This window comes from Nyctereutes procyonoides, unplaced genomic scaffold (genome assembly GCF_905146905.1).
Source record: "Nyctereutes procyonoides isolate TBG_1078 unplaced genomic scaffold, NYPRO_anot_genome, whole genome shotgun sequence".
Taxonomy (NCBI): Eukaryota; Metazoa; Chordata; class Mammalia; order Carnivora; family Canidae; genus Nyctereutes; species Nyctereutes procyonoides.
Genome location: NW_026575042.1, coordinates 15,431,703 through 15,449,646, shown reverse-complemented (window position 1 = coordinate 15,449,646; position 17,944 = coordinate 15,431,703). Strand labels below are relative to the sequence as shown.

The 17,944-nt window shown below is 37.0% G+C and overlaps 1 protein-coding gene and 1 pseudogene across 8 annotated transcripts in view; both read left to right on the top strand.

The window, feature by feature from the left end:
- The window catches only part of RBMS3 (RNA binding motif single stranded interacting protein 3), a 684,622-nt gene that overhangs the window by 33,098 nt on the left and 633,580 nt on the right, over positions 1-17,944 (top strand). The gene's annotated exons all lie outside the window — the stretch shown is intronic.
- LOC129507409 (U2 spliceosomal RNA) lies at positions 8,295-8,408 on the top strand (annotated as a pseudogene).

Below are 17,944 nucleotides of genomic sequence, written 5' to 3'. Positions count from 1 at the left end.
TCCCTCCCAGAGTTTATTTGTTGACAGCTTTTGGCAAAGGGAAAATTCAGAATGGGTGGAGAGTAGTCAGTACAACCTAAAGGGATTACTCTTGAATAAATATGTGGAAATCGCCTTGCTCTTGCTGCTTGGTCATTGGCAAATTCTCTTTCTTTGGTTTTGTCTGTTTTGTGGTGGTGAAACAGTGGCGTATGGTGGTTATGATAGAGACAGGAGCAGTCAGAGTGATAATAGTCACCATTATATATATTGCCAACTTTATGCCAGACTCTGTTCTAGACATTTTATATATTAACTCAGTCTTCATAGTAACTTTGTGGCAAAATCCCATGACACTGTACCCAACGGATTCGAATATAGTACAGTTGGCAGTTGTCTCCGAGATCTTTGGAATTCTCAGCCAGCCAGCTGACTCTGGTCATTTTGTTAATCTCACAATAATCCATTCTCATATTTTATGGAATTGAGTATTTGGATCCTATTTAAAAAGATATGACAAGGGTTTACTATCCTATTAGAATCCTAATTTTACAAATGAGGAGATGGAAGTACAGAGTGTTTAAGTAGCTTTTCTAAGATCACAGAGCCAGAAGGCAGGAGACTTATGGAGTTAATGAGGCTCCAGAGTCCATGATTTCTAGCACTACAGTAGAGGATGAGGTTTGTGAAAGATACCTAGAGGATAAAGTTGTTGTTTAAGAGTCAGGAGAGCAGAGCCTAGACCTCGGTTTAGTTATAGCCACCCTTTGTTTCAGCACTACATTCTGCTTTTTCCTCTAGGTATATAGGGTATATGGAGGGGAACTAGACTTCATACCTTCAAAGCCTGCTGGGGAGCTGCTTATCAAGGAACTCAACTTTGAATTCACATCTCAGGCTTTATCTCAAAATGAGTTTTATGGACTGGAGGAATTATTTTAGACCTAACTTCATGTATCAAACATGAATTTTTCTGAACTAGAGTTGTTCTTTCCTAAAGTGTTTTAAGTTATAAATTTCCCTTTGAATACTCTGTTCACTGTGTCTTATAGGTTTTGATAGGTACAACTAGGAGAGATAGTCACACTATTTGAGAACTGGTGACCACCCCGCAGTGCCATAACCACTGACTTCAGCCATAAATGACTGGTATGTCTAGACATGCTGGTGTGAATGAGTTGGATACAGAAATATGACTCCATTATAATTTACTACCTGTAGCTCATCATCTAACCAAACTGTACAAGTTGATATTTTAACTGTAGTAAATATATCTTGTGTGTAAGTCTTTCAACTGATTCTTTTTTATTAAGATTGCTACTTGCAGTGATTCTGTTGGTCAAAATTCTCACCCCTATTTGATGTCTCATCTCAAATGATATCTCCCTGGTAAGGAAGGAAGTAATCTTTTTATGCACTGTCTTGTCATTTTGTCTGAACTTATTGTGGTAGTTACAATCACCTTTACTAGAGGTCAACATTTCTGTAAAGGACAAGATAAAATTTTGGATTCGATGGACATAGACTTCCCACTGAACTCAACTCTGCTCTTTTAATGTAAAAGCAGCCATAAATAATACCTAAACAAATGGCTACAGTTGTGTCCTGCTAAAATTACAGTTATAAAAATAGGTAGCCAGCCTCTGGGTTGTATTTTACTGATTACTATATTTTGAGCTATACTATTTAATTGTTAACTTTAAACTTCTATTCTGAACTATCTGCTTCTTAGAAATGAGGCGTGCATAAGTGACTATGTGGCTTAAACTTTAATTCCTATGCACTCAAGAGACATATGTTGAATGAGTGAAAAATACTAATACCATTATTACTCACCTGGAGACATTTTAGTGATCCTAGTATGAATAATAAATACTGGATATATTGACATACCAAAATAAAATTTGTCTAAGACTAATTTTGTGTACAGTTTTATACTTGTAGCAGTCCCTTACTTATGCACCAGATTTAGTTTATTCTTTGAAATCCATTCTTTTTTTCACCAAAATGTTTCTTATAGGTAAAAAGAGTTTAGAAAAAAATTTGGTCCAATATGAAAACATCTTAAATCAAAATATGGTAGGTCTAAAAGAAAGCCTATTAAATTTGAATACTGTGACATTTATTTTTGTCTAAGAAGTTTATGGGAGTTGCTAATTTGTTTTTGGCTTAACAAAACTAAGCTATGATAGATCCAAACAATGATATATTCAGAAAGCAAGCATAACCTGATGTAAGAAATTTTTAAATATTTTACTCTTATATTTCATTATATACCCTCAATGAGATATTCTTTAGGAGATCTATAGTAGCATGATGAGTTTTGTTTGGTCTTTCTCTGGTTTTAGTCTGCATCTGAACCTAAGAACTTTAAATCATCGACAGTGAAGAAAGTCTTACTCAATCTATCCTTAGTGTGACAGGCTAAGGAATGTACAATGAATTTGTAACCATTCAGAAGCCACAGAGGCAAAACATATATAAGCTATTATTATTTGCAAAGAAAAGACAAGAATCAATAAATAATTAAAATACACACAGAGATACATGAAAATAAAGGTAACTAGACATAATAATTAAGAAATAACCAAATTATACAATTTGAAAGGGATTATATATTTACAATCTAAAGATTTGAGAAGGAATACTTCTTCTTACTGACTATAAAAGGTCAAATACAGTGGTGTCACATCACTTAAACTACATAGTTCATCTTCCAGAGGTAGCAGAAGAATGTTTTACTCACCTTTAGTTTTTTCTTACAAGACCACACTTGTTCCATCCACTCATGGAAAGAACAGCTTGTCTTATTACCCTCCAGTGAAAATGAGTTATGAGCCTTTTATCTGGAATTTACAGAGCAGCTTTAACCTCTTTATAGTTGAATTTCAGTGATGAATGCAATATCTAATTTCATCTTAGTTAATTTTTTTTTCAAGAATTCCTTTTCCTGTTCTGATTTGTAGGTTCATACAAGATAATAATGGGAGAGATCAAATTACCCCATTTGGGATTCTATTAAACACTTTTCTATTGTCCCACAAGTCTTTGGTATTAATTTCCTGTTTTTTCTTCTGTTCCTGTCGATTCAACTCAAAAAAACCAGGCGTTTGTGACAATCATAACAATTGGGTATCTTTAGTATGTTTCAAAGAAAAGTTTGCATTTTATGCAGTACTCAGCTTAAAATGATCACACATGGCTTAATTTAGCTAACTTTTTCTTGGGTTTATAAAATAGGTGGATAAGAATCTTGGGAGCGGAGAATATAGGAGCTGAGCTCAGTTGGGAATCAGTTGCAAGTTGAAATGATGTCACACAAAGGTGCCAAAGGTCCTACCGTAGGTACTGTAAGCATTAGTAATAGAGAGAGAAACATACCACATCAGAAAAATGAATGGCCTTATGTATCAGCCAGCTGACATCTCACTTTTTTAAAGCTCTCAAACTGCAAGGTCCTCCTTGTTTCAACTCATCAAAAGCAAAGCTCCTTTGCATGAAAATGTTGTCCCCTGACACTGATTAACAATCAGTTCTGAGTGATTACCTTTGGATGATCAGATAGAGTTTGTGATTTGCCCAAAGTCACAACCAATGTAGGCAATCATGGGATAACTTCTGTCTTTTGGCATTTCATTAATTCATTCACACATTTATCATTTATTGAGTGTGAACTGTGGGCCAGGTATTGTGCTACGTGCCAGGGATATAAAGTTGAGTGAGACAAGATCCCAAACCTCCAGAGGCTTATAGTAAGTAATAAATATGCAAATCAATGATTACATTACATTTTTATCAGTGCTATAATAGAAGCATGAACAGCATGCTGGGAGAGCATAAGGGCATCAAAATCAGATTCAGGGAAAATCCCCTGGAGGAGCCCATATTTAGACTGAATTTTGAAGAACAAGTGGGATTGCTAGTTAAAGAAGCAATGAGACAGCATTGTAACCTGTAAAAAGCCAAGGAGACGTGAACCAGCACCAGGTATTTGAGTAAGGACAAATATTTCAACATGGCTTGAAGGGAGCTGAGGGGTAAGTGGTAGGTGTGGAAGTAAAGGGTAAAGCCAGAGGCCAAATCCCAAAAGATTGAGAAGCTAAGCTGAGAATGTGGCACCATAATTTGGAACAAAGTGGTGGAGGTTAAGGGGGGACTCACCCAGCCTGTCTATTGCATTCTGACATCATGCTGACTCCATAACGCACAGCCACACAACTCTTCCCTTGCTTCTTTCAGGGGATTCCATGGGGCTTGGGGAATGCCCTCAAAGTATAAGGCAGTCCTCTCTCCTTGAATAGAATTCATATACCAACTGCTAAGAGGTTATCTTCTTTATCTCATTTCAGTTGCATTTTCTGTCTTGAGTTTGGGAGCCTGCTCAGTCCTGTTTAGTTCTTATGACCACTTTTCCTTTGACTTATAATAGTTCCACTATGTGTGGAAAGAGGTAGAGATGCTGTCAGGGAGGTAGAGGAGGTGATGACTCAGTCAGTTAATGCCCTCTCCCCATAAAACCCTGTCCTCTGCATTAATATTCTGGCAAGCACATGGTAAAAATAAAAGTTAAAAATAAAATCTCTTTTGAGATACTGGAGCCTCAGATTTCAGGTGTTTTTTGTTTTTTGTTTTTTTTTTTTTTTTTTTTTAGATTTCAGTTTTTAAACCTGGTATTGACCAGGACAGTCTTTGAGATTGTACTTAAGTCACTCAGCCTTTCTGAACTTTCTGTCTCTACTATGTAAAGGAGGCAACAGGCTTATTTCATCCGGACCTTTCCTGTAAGTCCATGGGTTGTGCTTTCTCATGTCTATCTAGATCACCTTTGCACAGTATGCTGGGTAACTTTTAGGTGAGGCCACAGTTGCCTGGTTGGGAAGGGACAGAGGTTCTACAAAATGGGAGGGTTTTATAAATCGAATCCTCTGAAAGATTCAGAATGCCTGGTTTTATTTTAACTCTTAAAAATCAAACTCCTCGCATATAAACGGTCTCAGGGAATTTCATTAAAAAAAAAAAAAGTTCTCTCCAAAGGTGAAAGGAACCATTCATTGTTTAATAAACTGGATAATCTTCCTTCTTAGAAACATTCTAAGGTGTATAAATAGAAGCATTTATGCGTCACAGAGAAAAATTTGCATATAGACCATGCATCACTTGAAGATGCTTCTTAATTCCTGGAAATAATAATCAGGGAGAATATTATACACTTACAGAAAATTTTTTTTAAAAAGAAACATTTACTACTAGATTGATTTCCTATGTTATGTTAGCTACTTATTAGCAATGCTATGATTAGCTATTCAGGCAACTTGGAGTTATCAGAAATGCATTGGAGAAAGGATATTGTTTTTACTTATGAATTACGAGTTTGAATAAGTGCAGTATTTTTTTAATGGGTAACTACTAAGAGATACTGAAATGCCAGATTAAGATACCCTTTCACAGAAAGATGAGATAAATAGAATATGGCATATTGAAAAGAATAGATTTTGAAGTCAGAGAAGGTAGAATATGGATCTTGTCTCGGTGCTCTTTATTTCCAAGATCTTGGGAAAGTCTTTGAGCTTTGTCTCCTGAGCTGCAGGACCAGGAAGTTTTGAGGTACAGATTGAGTTAGATTGAGGTATAGATTGAGTATAGAAAGACTTAGCCATCTCTGATACTAAAGGATCTATTCATGTCATGGGGAAGGAATCTGAAGACAGAACTCCCTAGAGCTCTTCCTTCATTTACAACCTAAATAGCCTCCAAACAGTCCCTTTGCATTCAGTATTTTTTATTTTGTATCAGACAAATGTTCCCCAAACTTTTATGATATAGTTGCCCTTTTCATTGAGATATATGATCCTAAGAACTTCCTTAGGAATTGAAAATAATTATTTTTACATTATTATCTGGTGTATAATGAAATATAATAATGAGAGGTTTTTACTGTTTCCCATTTAACAAATGATATATCCGCCATTTACCTCAAAGTTAAATTTTTAAGGAATGTATATGGAAAAAATATAAAAATAAATATAATTTGACCACAAGAAAATTTCAGATTACAATGTCTTTTGTGTGGCTAAACTTTATAATTTTCGTAAGTTATTTCTAAGTGATAAGATAAGGTATGAATTTCAGATTATGAGCTTTCTCTACTTGTTACATGTTGCTGATGTACATAGCTTTTTATCCCTTTTAAGTAAAGACCCAAATTGGAAATATGTCAACATGCATTTTTTTCTTCTTACATTTGTCTATGAAATGCTAGTCATCTTGATATGTTATATAAGATGAACACAAATTGTTATTTCAACATCAGTGTTCCATATGCTTCCTGCCTTTCAACTAGCATTCCATCGTGGATACAAATAATCAGTTACATGACTCAAAATGAAAGCAATTTATACATTTATGAAGGTCAAAGCCACCAAGCCAGCTAGAAGTGTTCAGCTTAGGGCTACAGCCACTGAAGCCTGTCACGTGTCTGTCCCTTCTGACTGCTATGCTTCTTTACTTAGTAACATTTAGTGGTTCTAAGTGTTTTCCTTTTAAAAAGAAAAGCTGCTTAATACATTGTTTTATTTTCATTTTATTGATTTTTAGAAATTAGACACTATAAAAGATTACAGTAGTGGCTATAATGACAAGAGTGCCCAGGAACACATGATTAAAAAGTGGAACAATAATTAACAGTGATATCTTCAGGCACTATGGTTAGAGTTTTATAGAATTTTCTACAGGATACTCCCTCTGTGAAGAGTTCTTTTCTCTTTTCTATTGTCTTCATTTCCTTTTTTCTTACCTCCTTCCTTTTATGGGTCAACCAACATTTACTGTATCTGTACAGAGAGAAGCAGACATCATACGAATCACTGATACAAAGGATGCCTGGGTGGCTCAGCAGTTGATTGTCTGCCTTCAGCCCGGGGCATGATGCTGAAGTCCTGGGATCGAATCCTGCATTGGGCTCCCTGCATGGAGCCTGCTTTTCTCTCTGCCTGTGCCTCTGCCTCTCTCTCTGTGTCTCTCATGAATAAATAAATAAAATCTTTAAAACAAAACAAATCACTGATACAAGAAGTTAAAAGGTTTCTAATCTAGTGAAAATGTTTTCTATTTATTTGCTTTTATTTACTCAGAAATATCCCTTATTTACATAAAAATATATGAATTCTAACAAAGCTATAATAACTTTGGATGACTTAAAAAGCAGTAATATTCTGGAACCATTATTATCTAATGAAAGTCTTACATGTCATAGACATGATCACGAAGTTCATTCTTTAACATTCAGATAGGTATATATAAGGAGTTCACTTTATGAATAGAAAATCTTAGTCTTGGTATTCTTGACTACAATTCTCTTGAACTACCTAGTTTAGATCAAGTCAGTTGCCATGCCAATGATTTTCTCACATGTGAAAGAAACAATGGCCATACTCCAGCTACTGGTTTTCCATCTTAGAAAATATGTCATGTAAGGAAACCCCACTATTTGCAAAGGATTTGTAGATAGCTCCTTGGAGTTAATTTCTGTGAGCATTAGAAGGTACTTAAATGCCAAACCACAGATAGGGTTTATAAATGATTGCCATAAGCTCTTCAGCTACTTACGTTAAATACAGTAGCACCCCTTTGCCATTAAATGAATAGGGTAGAGAATTCATGGGGATGCTTAGAACTCTGGAGCAGCCCATTGTTTGAAGATTATGCTTTTGGCGCTTCTTGCTAGAAGTCATTTATTTGCCTAATGGGTGTTCGTTGAGAGCACACAACGTGCCAAGAGCTGGGCTTGGCATCACCATGGAGAACATCAAATTCTAGTCTCATCCTTTAGAACTGAGCAGAAGTCGGTGTTTGTAATGTTAAGAGCAATTCGAGAAAGAAGGAGGCTCAGATAGAATGTCCCTTGTAAAATCTCCATTTGTGAGGCTGCTGCCTTAATATCAAATGTCTTACACACATCAGTGATTATCACTATGAGAGAAGTCTAGTTTATATCTAAATTATTTTTCCTAAATAAAAATAGAAATATACTTACTCTCATACAAAGTTGATTTTTGTAACAGGAGCACATAACATGATAGAATTTATAGTAGCTGCAGAATGATCTATTATTATCATAGTAAAAAGAAACAACAACACAAAACCTAAATCAGAAACCAAGGCTGTACACAAACTCATATTTTTCCTTTAATCTTTTGAATTTTGGGACAAAGCAGTGCTGATAATTTTCAACTTGTGACTAGGTAAGTGGAAGTTGGAAAATGCTGAGATTTGAGTCTCCTATATGACTTACAATATCCTGATCTTTACATGACCTAATCACTTCTTGGCCTCTTGGTTAAGATCAAGTGTAGTATCTGATCTTTACATGACCTAAAATGCATGTTTAGCTCCAGTATACCATGTAAAATTAGCAATAGAAAGAAACAAAAGTCATAGGCCATATGTAACATGTCTGTTGTATTCTTGGCTCCTTTCTTCCTCCCTTCTGTTCTGAAATGTGTGCCTTGTCTTAGGTGGATGAGTTCTAGCTGAAATTTTAAAAATCACCTATTTAATATCTCTTAATATCATTCACACCCCCCTTTTTTCTTAAATCATTTCCCCCCATGATTTGCATTTAAGTCTAGCAATAATTTCAGGTGTAAAATAAGCTCTTTCGGGCATTATGCAATTGCAGGCATTTTTGGAAAATATTAGTGAAGCCAGTAAGATAGTGCAACTAGGGGATCCCTGGGTGGCTCAGCGGTTTAGCACCGCCCTCAGCCTGGGGCATGATCCTGGAGACCCGGGATTGATTCCCACGTCGGGCTCCATGCATGGAGCCTGCTTCTCCTTCTGCCTGTGTCTCTGCCTCTCTCTCTCTCTCTCTCTCTCTCTCTCTCTCTGTGTCTCTCATGAATAAATAAAGTCTTAAAAAGAAAAAGCACAACCATTTATATATTACCGTTGTTCAAACAGGGTTCTGAAATGGGGTCTGTTTCCTTGGATTTGTCCACTCTGTGTGGAAATAAATTCACTGCAAGATAGATCACTATATTTCACAATTTAGTTTTTAAATTTTTATTTTTTTAAATTTATTTTTTACTTTTTGTTTTTCTATTTTTAAATTTTTGTTTTTATTTTTAACTCTGGACTTCATTAAGAGGACAAAAATAGGGATGCCTGGGTAGCTCGGAGCTGAGCATCTATCTAAGGCTCAGGTCGTGATCCCGGGGTACTGGGATCAAGTTTCCACATCAACCTCCCCACAGGGAGCCTGTTTCTCCCTCTACCTATATCTCTGCCTCTGTCTGTGTCTCTCAAGAATAAATAAGTAAAATCAGAAAAAGGGTGGGGGGCAAAAAAACTCATTGGAGTGGGAATAACAGATTTTGCTATGTGGTGTACTTAAATGCACTTCTAAAAAGTAAGTCATGAACACTGATTTCAACCTTTCCTTTTCCTTCTCTTTTCTTTTCTTTTTTTTTTTTTTTTAACCTTTCCTTTTCCTCAGCAGGGATCCAGGTGTGACCATCTGTCCCTGTAGCAGAGCATTTTGGTCTCGTCTAGATTCTTCTTTCCTTCTTGAATTCCTTATTTGCCCCTTTTCATTTTTCAGCACTCTTGTGAGCTTCTCATCGTTAAGGACTTCTATTTATAGATGATGCATGGTTTTGACTGATACGGTTTACATTTGCTTCAAGGACCAGCTCTTTATACATAGTTGGTTCTTTTTCAAGACACGTGGCTTCCCTCTGTGGCTCACTTGCTAGATCACCTGGAATGGCCACGTCCTGGGCTCTGTGCAGGGATGTCTGCCTCTGTGTGCTGTATTTTTAGCCTCGAAACCTATCTCTCCTGTGTCACTGTAGTAGGTAGGATTGTTTGGACAGGAAGAGTCACTTCCTTGTTATGTTCAGCCAGCATTGTAGTGCTCCCTGCATTTCCCCACGTGCCTCTCATGACGCCCCCCACCCCTGCACTACAGCTTAATCACTTCCCTCACATGATCTTGCCGAGGTCAAGAACTTTTCCCTCTCTTCATTCTTTTATTCTCTGCTTTTCCTCATTTCTCATTTCTTCCTTCTTTTCCTGTCCTAGTGTGCCTGCTTGCCGTGTTTCCATTATTTCCTCCTCCTTCTTTTTTTTTAATCTGTTATTATTATTCTTCTACTTTCATTCTTTTCTGTTATGAAAGCTGCATCCCAACTTATGAGAATTTATCCTACACATCTAGATCCTCTGCACACAGGTGAAAGGTTACGTGCCAATAATTATGAATTGCAGCATTGCTTGTAATAGCAGTAATTTGTGAACAACTCAAATGTCTATTAGTAGAGACATGTTGAATAAACTATGGCATGTTCATATAATGGAATGTTATGCACCTACAGACAATAATTGGGAAGCACTCTATGTATTATTTTGGAAATATCTCCAAGACATTTTGTTAGGTGGAAAAGAACAAAGTGCTGAACAACTTGTACTTTATAGTGTACTTTTCCCCACAATTTGTGGGGAAAAAAAAGTGGCGTGTGCATAAGGAAGGGATAAGAGTCTTTTTTTCTTTTTATTGTAACTAGTAAACACCAATGTGTATAGGAAACACAGGAAGTTGCTCATGGGTTTCAGGGGATGAGTGGGCTGAGAAATAGTGAGAAGAGATTCATGGTCATAGCTCTTCATATATTAAATTAAAAAAATGTTAATATATTATCTATTCAAAAAATTAAATAGGGCAGCCCGGGTGGCTCAGTGGTTTAGCACTGCCTTCGGCCCAGAGCATGATCCTGGAGATCCGGGATCGAGTCCCACGTCAGGCTCCCTGCATAGAGCCTGCTTCTCCCTCTGCCTGTGTCTCTGCCTCTCTCTCTCTTCTCTCTCTCTCTGTGTTTCTCTTGTGTATAAATAAATAAAATCTTAAATAAATAAATAAATAAATAAATAAATACATATAATAATATCATCCTCAAAAATCAAAGTAAGATTCAGATGGGGATGCCTGCGTGGTTCAGTGGTTGAGTGTCTGCCTTCAGCTGAGGGTATGATCTTGGGGTTCTGGGATCAAGTCCTGCATCGAGCTCCCTGTGAGAATCCTGCTTCTCCCTTTGCCTATGTCTCTGCCTCTGTCTTATGAATAAATAAATGAAATCTTAAAAAAAAAGATTCAGGTGAAATAAAACTACTGATGTGCTGAGTGTTAAAAAAAAGGACAAAGAATTGAAACAACTGAGTCCATTGGTCCAAACTCATGGGTATCCTCATAGATTATTTGTTTATGGTTTACACCATGTAAAATTATCATTTTCATGAACAACAACAATAAAAAAACCCTCAAATATTGTCAATTTCATATATCTTAATAAAATGTTTACCTTAATTAAGGCATCAAAATTCCATTACCAGTTTGCCTGAGCTATTATGCCTTTAATGTATTATTACATTTGTCTTCTGTGCTGTTGAAACCCTTGGAGTCTTCTTTCATTCATTTACCTAGGCCACCTGGGTGGTACCATGAGGTGTGACAATTCTATTCTTGAATTACCTTTCCATCCAAGCTTTATTAACTTTGCACGTAGCTGTGGATTAAGCCTTCATAATTTACTACTGGGATTATAATATTCTTCTGAGAAGTCACTCTGAGTTCTAGGCTTTCCTTTTGGGTCTAACATCCTCATTGACACCAGATTTATCTTTCTACAAGGCAGTTTGGATCACGTTACTCCTGAGTGAATTCATCCTGTATTAGCCAGCATTCTCCATAGAAGCAGAACCAATTAGCACCAAAGAACTGTTATTCATCACTTTGGAGTGCTTTTTAGAGGATGAGAGAACACAATATCAGTCCTTGCATCTTAGTTGTTGGGTGTTTTCCTTCTTCTTTTATCAATAAATGATTATTCATGACCAAAGAAAAGAAGAAAATGGCATCATTTAGCAGTGCACAAACTTAGTGGGACCTACTCTGCTTTAGTCTATTATAACATCAGTATGTATTGCTAATGGCCCCATACAGTGCAATGCCTTTCAACTCTTTTCAAAGAGTGCCCCCCATTCAAACGATGTAGCACATTTGGGATGGTTTAGTCATACTATAAAATATTGGGCTGTTGTCCATTAGATTTAGAAAATGAGCAAATTTCCCATTGAAGCCAGGAGTATGTGACAGTGTGCATAACTGAAGGTTGAAATGAAAAGTCTTTAAAAATGATGAAGTAGTAATTATTTTATTAGACGTGCTAGATCTCTGTTTATCACAGATGTATATAAGCTGAAACGAAAATTTAAAGCTTATAAAGTTAAATGACAACAAAAATATATTTAGTGTTATACAATTCCTTTTAAATTCCACTGTTCCCAGCACTCAATTCTTCATGCCAGAATTAGTGTTGATCTGTTATTTTCCATAGACCCCACGTAATAGTTAATGACTTAAGAACTCTGGAAAATGTCCTTATTTCCCCAAGCCTCTAGGTAAGTTTGTTGGCAGCTAATGCTCCATGGTCTAAAAAGTATTCTCTCCCTTCTCCATAATGTTAGCTTCTGTTTGTCTTTTTTTTTTTATTTCACAGAGAGAGAGAGAGAGAGAGGCAGAGACACAGGCAGAGGGAGAAGCAGGCTCCATGCCCCGGGAGCCCAATGTGGGACTCGATCCTGGGTCTCCAGGATCGCGCCCTGGGCCAAAGGCAGGCGCCAAACCGCTGCGCCACCCAGGGATCCCCCTGTTTGTCTTTCTTATCTCAATTTAGCCTTCCCTTCTTCATACTAGCCTTCCCTGACCTCCTTGGCTGGATCAGATCCTCCTTTGTAGGTTCTTAGAGCACTGCTTCCTTGTCACAATTTCAAGTTCATATTTCTTTACATGATAATTTGATTCTTCTTCATTCCTCACTAATACAAAAGCCCCATCAAGCTGAGGATAGTTTTCAACTTACTACTGTATCATCAGTTCCCAATACAGTGTTTTGCATATAAAAGATACTGAATAAATGCTTTTTTAAAAATGCAAGACCTTTCAGATCCTGAAATACTCATTTTCAGCTAGAGTTTAGCATTCTAGATATCTTTATTAAATGTATAGTAGGTCATGATTTTATCAATTTTCTAAAATTCAAACCAATATTATTATATTATTCTGAAAAGCAAATTATTCACTGCCAGTATATAGGTAACATAGGTGTTTTTGGTTTCTAATTCCACAACATATTATGTATTTTCCATTTATAGTTCAATTAAAATTTCTCAAGGTTTTTGAAGAGAACTCTTTCTGGTTTCAGGACACAGCCATAAATAACCACTCTTCATGAACCATATACAAGTGTAAGCATATGGGCTTTAAAATGTATATACAGGGATCCCTGGGTGGCGCAGCGGTTTGGCGCCTGCCTTTGGCCCAGGGCGCGATCCTGGAGACCTGGGATCGAATCCCATATCGGGCTCCCGGTGCATGGAGCCTGCTTCTCCCTCTGCCTGTGTCTCTGCCTCTCTCTCTCTCTCTCTCTCTCTCTCTCTCTCTCTCTGTGACTATCATAAAATAAATAAAAAAAATAAAAAATAAATAAATAAAATGTATATACAATTCTCTAGAGCTCCTAGTATAATTAAAATTTGGAAGGGCAGGTGGTTAAGAGGTCCCAGTAATTTACAATGTTTCTCTAATATCAGAATGTAAAATTTAAAAATCACAGCAGATTCTATAGTCAGTGTGTGTCCAATGTATATACAGTGAAAGCCACAGAACTAGCTCCCCACCAAGAATATTTATGAAAAGACTTAGAATCAAACAAAAAGGGGAAAAAGAAAAAAAGAAACCAAAAGAAATAATGTATTAAGGGTTGATTCACTGAATAGTATTGTAGAAAACTGGACAAGGTTTAGAGAAGATTCTTATCCTCTGCCGTATCTTTGTCCAAAGGCCACTGCATAGTATTGCCTAGGCAGATTTATCATTGTCTCAATTCACTAATTCCAAGAAAATTAAGTGTTTCAGTGTGCCATTCCTTGAGCAGGCATCATGCCTAATTAACCAAAGGCACAGCGTCTGATTGATGAACTGGTCCTCTACTATATCATGGAAATTTTAAAATTTTATTCCTGACGTAAAGAAACCATAGTTGGACCTGGAAAATTTGAACCCCTTGTCATATTCACAGGATACTTGAATACTTGAAAAATGCATTCATTCCTCCAACTTCTAGAAATATTCACCTTTGCAACTATTCTAATTTTTGTGAAATTCATACTATCCTTGATGACATCTCTAGACACTATCATCGGAATAGACTAGGCATTCAGAGCTCAATGTCTCCATGCCATAGACATCAAGCAGTATTTGAACAAAGCATGGACTTAACACTTACAACTGTTGCTTATTTGGGCCCCAAATACCTGACATTCAAGTATACTGCTATGTGGTATTTTGGTCTCTATTTCTCCACTGTAAAAATCTGCCTTCCTGGATTCTCATTGTCCTGTTTTCAGAGTGGGCGTCTGTTTATAGGTGCCAGTATGGTTTATAATTCCAGTTATGTTTGTCACTCAATAGCTTCTGCATTCAACCACCCCTGTACTGAATACACTTTGGAATAAGTAATGCTTAATAAGTAATATTTTAAACTAAACTGCTTTATCTAATTTATGAAATCATTTGGGCTGGAAGAGACCTACAGTGAAACCCATAGTGCATCCCCTTTTCTAGAATAGTGGGATAGATTTTTATTGTCTATAAAATCCATTCTGGGTGGGTATCTATTCTCAGCCTTCATTATCTCCAGTGATAGCAATTCCACAGCCTCCCTTGGCAGCCTTCCCTATTGCTGAACTAGCCTTGCTTATTAATCCTATAATAATACCTTATGTTCTCTAAATATTGAAGCAGTGCCTAAGTTCCCCCTGCTAACTCATTCTTAGCTGCCCACCCTGTGAAATGCTTCTAGAGGAGGAATAATTATGTAAGCACACAGCACCAAATGATGTGTTGCGCAGCCTTGTCCTGAGGCATTCCGCAAGGGGCTTGTTAGGATGGACGTTGTCAGTCCATAGAAAATTAAGCTATTAAATCTGCAGCACCAGGGTGGTGATTGAATTGCTTGTGCCACTGGGATGAAATTGCTTTGCAGACATATGAATTTCACAGCCAGTAGTGTTCTTCCCTTCATACGTGCTCTAATTGTAGCATTAGATTAATGCACAGATTTGGGGGCTATCTTGGCATGTTTTTGCTAGTGTGGGGACAAGAGCATTGGCTGGACCTGTCCTAGGAGGGTGTGGTCCAGGAATTGACCCAGAAAAAAATGAGGTATGAGGATTAGATGAGGAGCATCCTCATCCATTTTTCATTAGTCTGGGCACTACCATTGTTGGCACTCTAACCTCCTTGACTTCCTTTCACCATTTCTGAGCTCCCATTACCCAGCCTTCGGATGCTTTGTGTGTGCTGGCAAGAACTTGGGACTTTCTTCAGAGGGTTGCCCTTGGGCTGGTGGAGGGCTGAGGTGCCTAAGAGTTCATGTCTTCTCTGGTGTATATGAAAGTCCAGCTCCTTTGCCTTCGGTTGGGACAAACTCTAACATGTAACTTGCAGTCTGTAGTTCCCCAGTGGGATCAAACTGAAGCTACTCTCTATAGCACTTCACTAGAAAAAGTACTCTTGCTTAGCTTTTTCCCCATTTCTGTTATGTTCTTCTTTCCCACTCCCACTCCCCCAACCGAAGTCCTTGCCAATTTATCCTGGGAACACTTCTTTAATAAATTTTGCCCATCTTCATCTTGGACTTCGCTTGTAGGGAATCAAACTCGAGATACCAGTCCTTGTTCTGTGATCTACCTCAAATTTAGCAGGCAGAGTCCTCAGCCTCATGTGGTTAACTGACCCCGATTTCCAAAGATGCTTTTCTCATGATAAACATCTGATCTACCCTTGGAAATCACAACAGTTGTTCCAAGATTGAAAGGAGCTTTTCCATAATATTGCTTTGAGTCTTTTGAAATTGCAGAGCTTACTTGGTAGTCAAACCCCGAATGGCTCCCCCTCCTTTTCTTTTTTTTTTTTTTTTTTTGGTGTTTTCCTCAAGTGCTACATCTCTCTTATGTTCCTTCTGAAAGCAGCTTGTTCATGAGCATCTGGCATATATTGCCTCTTGCCTCTAATTACAGAATTTGTCTCTCAAACTGAACTGTGAGTTCCTTGGGTGAATACTTGGTTATCAGAACCCCTGGCAAGCAGCTTGAGTGGTGTCTTCTTCTCCAGAGCTCTCCAGTGGTTGCTCCCTGCCTTCTAACTGCTAAAAGGACTTACGCATATCTATGTTTGTAGTAAAGTACTTATGGTCAGTTCACTTTGATTAACCACTTTTATTTTAGTTTATTCAACTCAGCTCCAGAACCATGGTCTGATTTATCTCTTTTAAGTTCAATAAAATTTTTTTTTTATCTCCTACCAGTAAATATCAGAATAACCAAGGACCAATGGCAAGGTAGGAAGAGAATGTTACATTTGGGGACAAAACAAGAACTAGTCATGATCATCCTCTCAACTACCTTTGCTCTTTCCCTTGCATCTTTATCCAGAAATAGAACATGTGTTCTAGTCTACTCTGTGTGTGTGTCTTAAATACTTTAGGGATATTAACCAAGAAACATACTTTATTTGGGAAGTTAATATCTTTCCAAGAATGAAAGCTGACCTGAATGCAATGTCTAATTAGCTTAGGGACAGCAATGACAACTTGACTTGTCATGATTGTTCCAGAAGCTATGACTGAAATGAGAAGAGCACACTCATTGCGGTGGTGTTGTCTTCTTCAGTTCTAAATGTTTTAAATGAATATCTAAAACAGCCAGTTATATACCCTCTTTGTATGTATGCCCTGCACGTAATTGGTGCTCCATATATGTTTTTTCCAATTAATACTGAATAAATAAAACAAAGATGAGATGAATCTGATACCCTATTTCTTAGGAGTACAAAAATCTATTTTCCAAATACATAATTGATAACACTGAAAAATAAATAAGGACGTTGTATTTATGTTGCATGTTCCTGCAATCATTAGCAGGCTGCCTTTGAAATGAGAATTCAAAGTATAATTAAATAATGACATTGTTCTAGGATGACTTCATACCCTTGTAGACTAGCATATGATTTTGTTTGTTATTATTTTCTCAACTATTTTATAAAATATAGAAAATTTTCAGTAACAAGAAATAAATATTGAAACATTTTAGTAACTGGAGAACCTAACCTTTTACTCAATGACTGTGTACTGTTTGTTTTGTTTTTTCCTATTGGTTTTTATCCTCTTAAATTAGTATATGTGAGGGTGCCTGGGTGGCTCAGTTGGTTAAGAGTCCAGCTCTTGATTTCAGGTCAAGCCATGATCTCAGGGTTGTGAGATGGGGGTGAGCCCCATGTTGGGCTCCACATTCAGTTCAGAATCTGCTTAAGATTTTTTCTCTTCTTCTCCCTCTGCCCCTCCCCCATGCACACGCATGAGTGCATGTTTGCATGCACACACTATCAAAATAAAATCTTTGAAAAATTATATATGTGTGAGGATATAATCTATATGTATAGTAATATTTCCACGTACTACTTTTGTATCCAAGAAAAAAGAAGGAAAACAGTCTTGGTAAACTCCAAAACTGCTACTTAGTCTATCTTTAAATCAGTTGTCTGTGCCTATCATGGAATGACACTACCTGGTAGATTATTTCCTTTATTCTTCTGATTGAAGGTGAGGTAGTCAGTGGCTTTTAGCATCCAGGACACTTTTAAGGTTTTCTGACCACTTAGGAAGCAGTGGCAATAGAATACAGCATCATCACATGTAACAGCACAGGGTAAGTGACTTAAAGAAGTCATGGGGCTACATAGAAAATATACATAAAAAAATTGTGCTTCATTTATTCATTCTTCTTTAACTCTAGACTGTACTGGAGAGAGAGCAATCAAACCAAACAAAACTACTTTCAATTTATTGGAAAT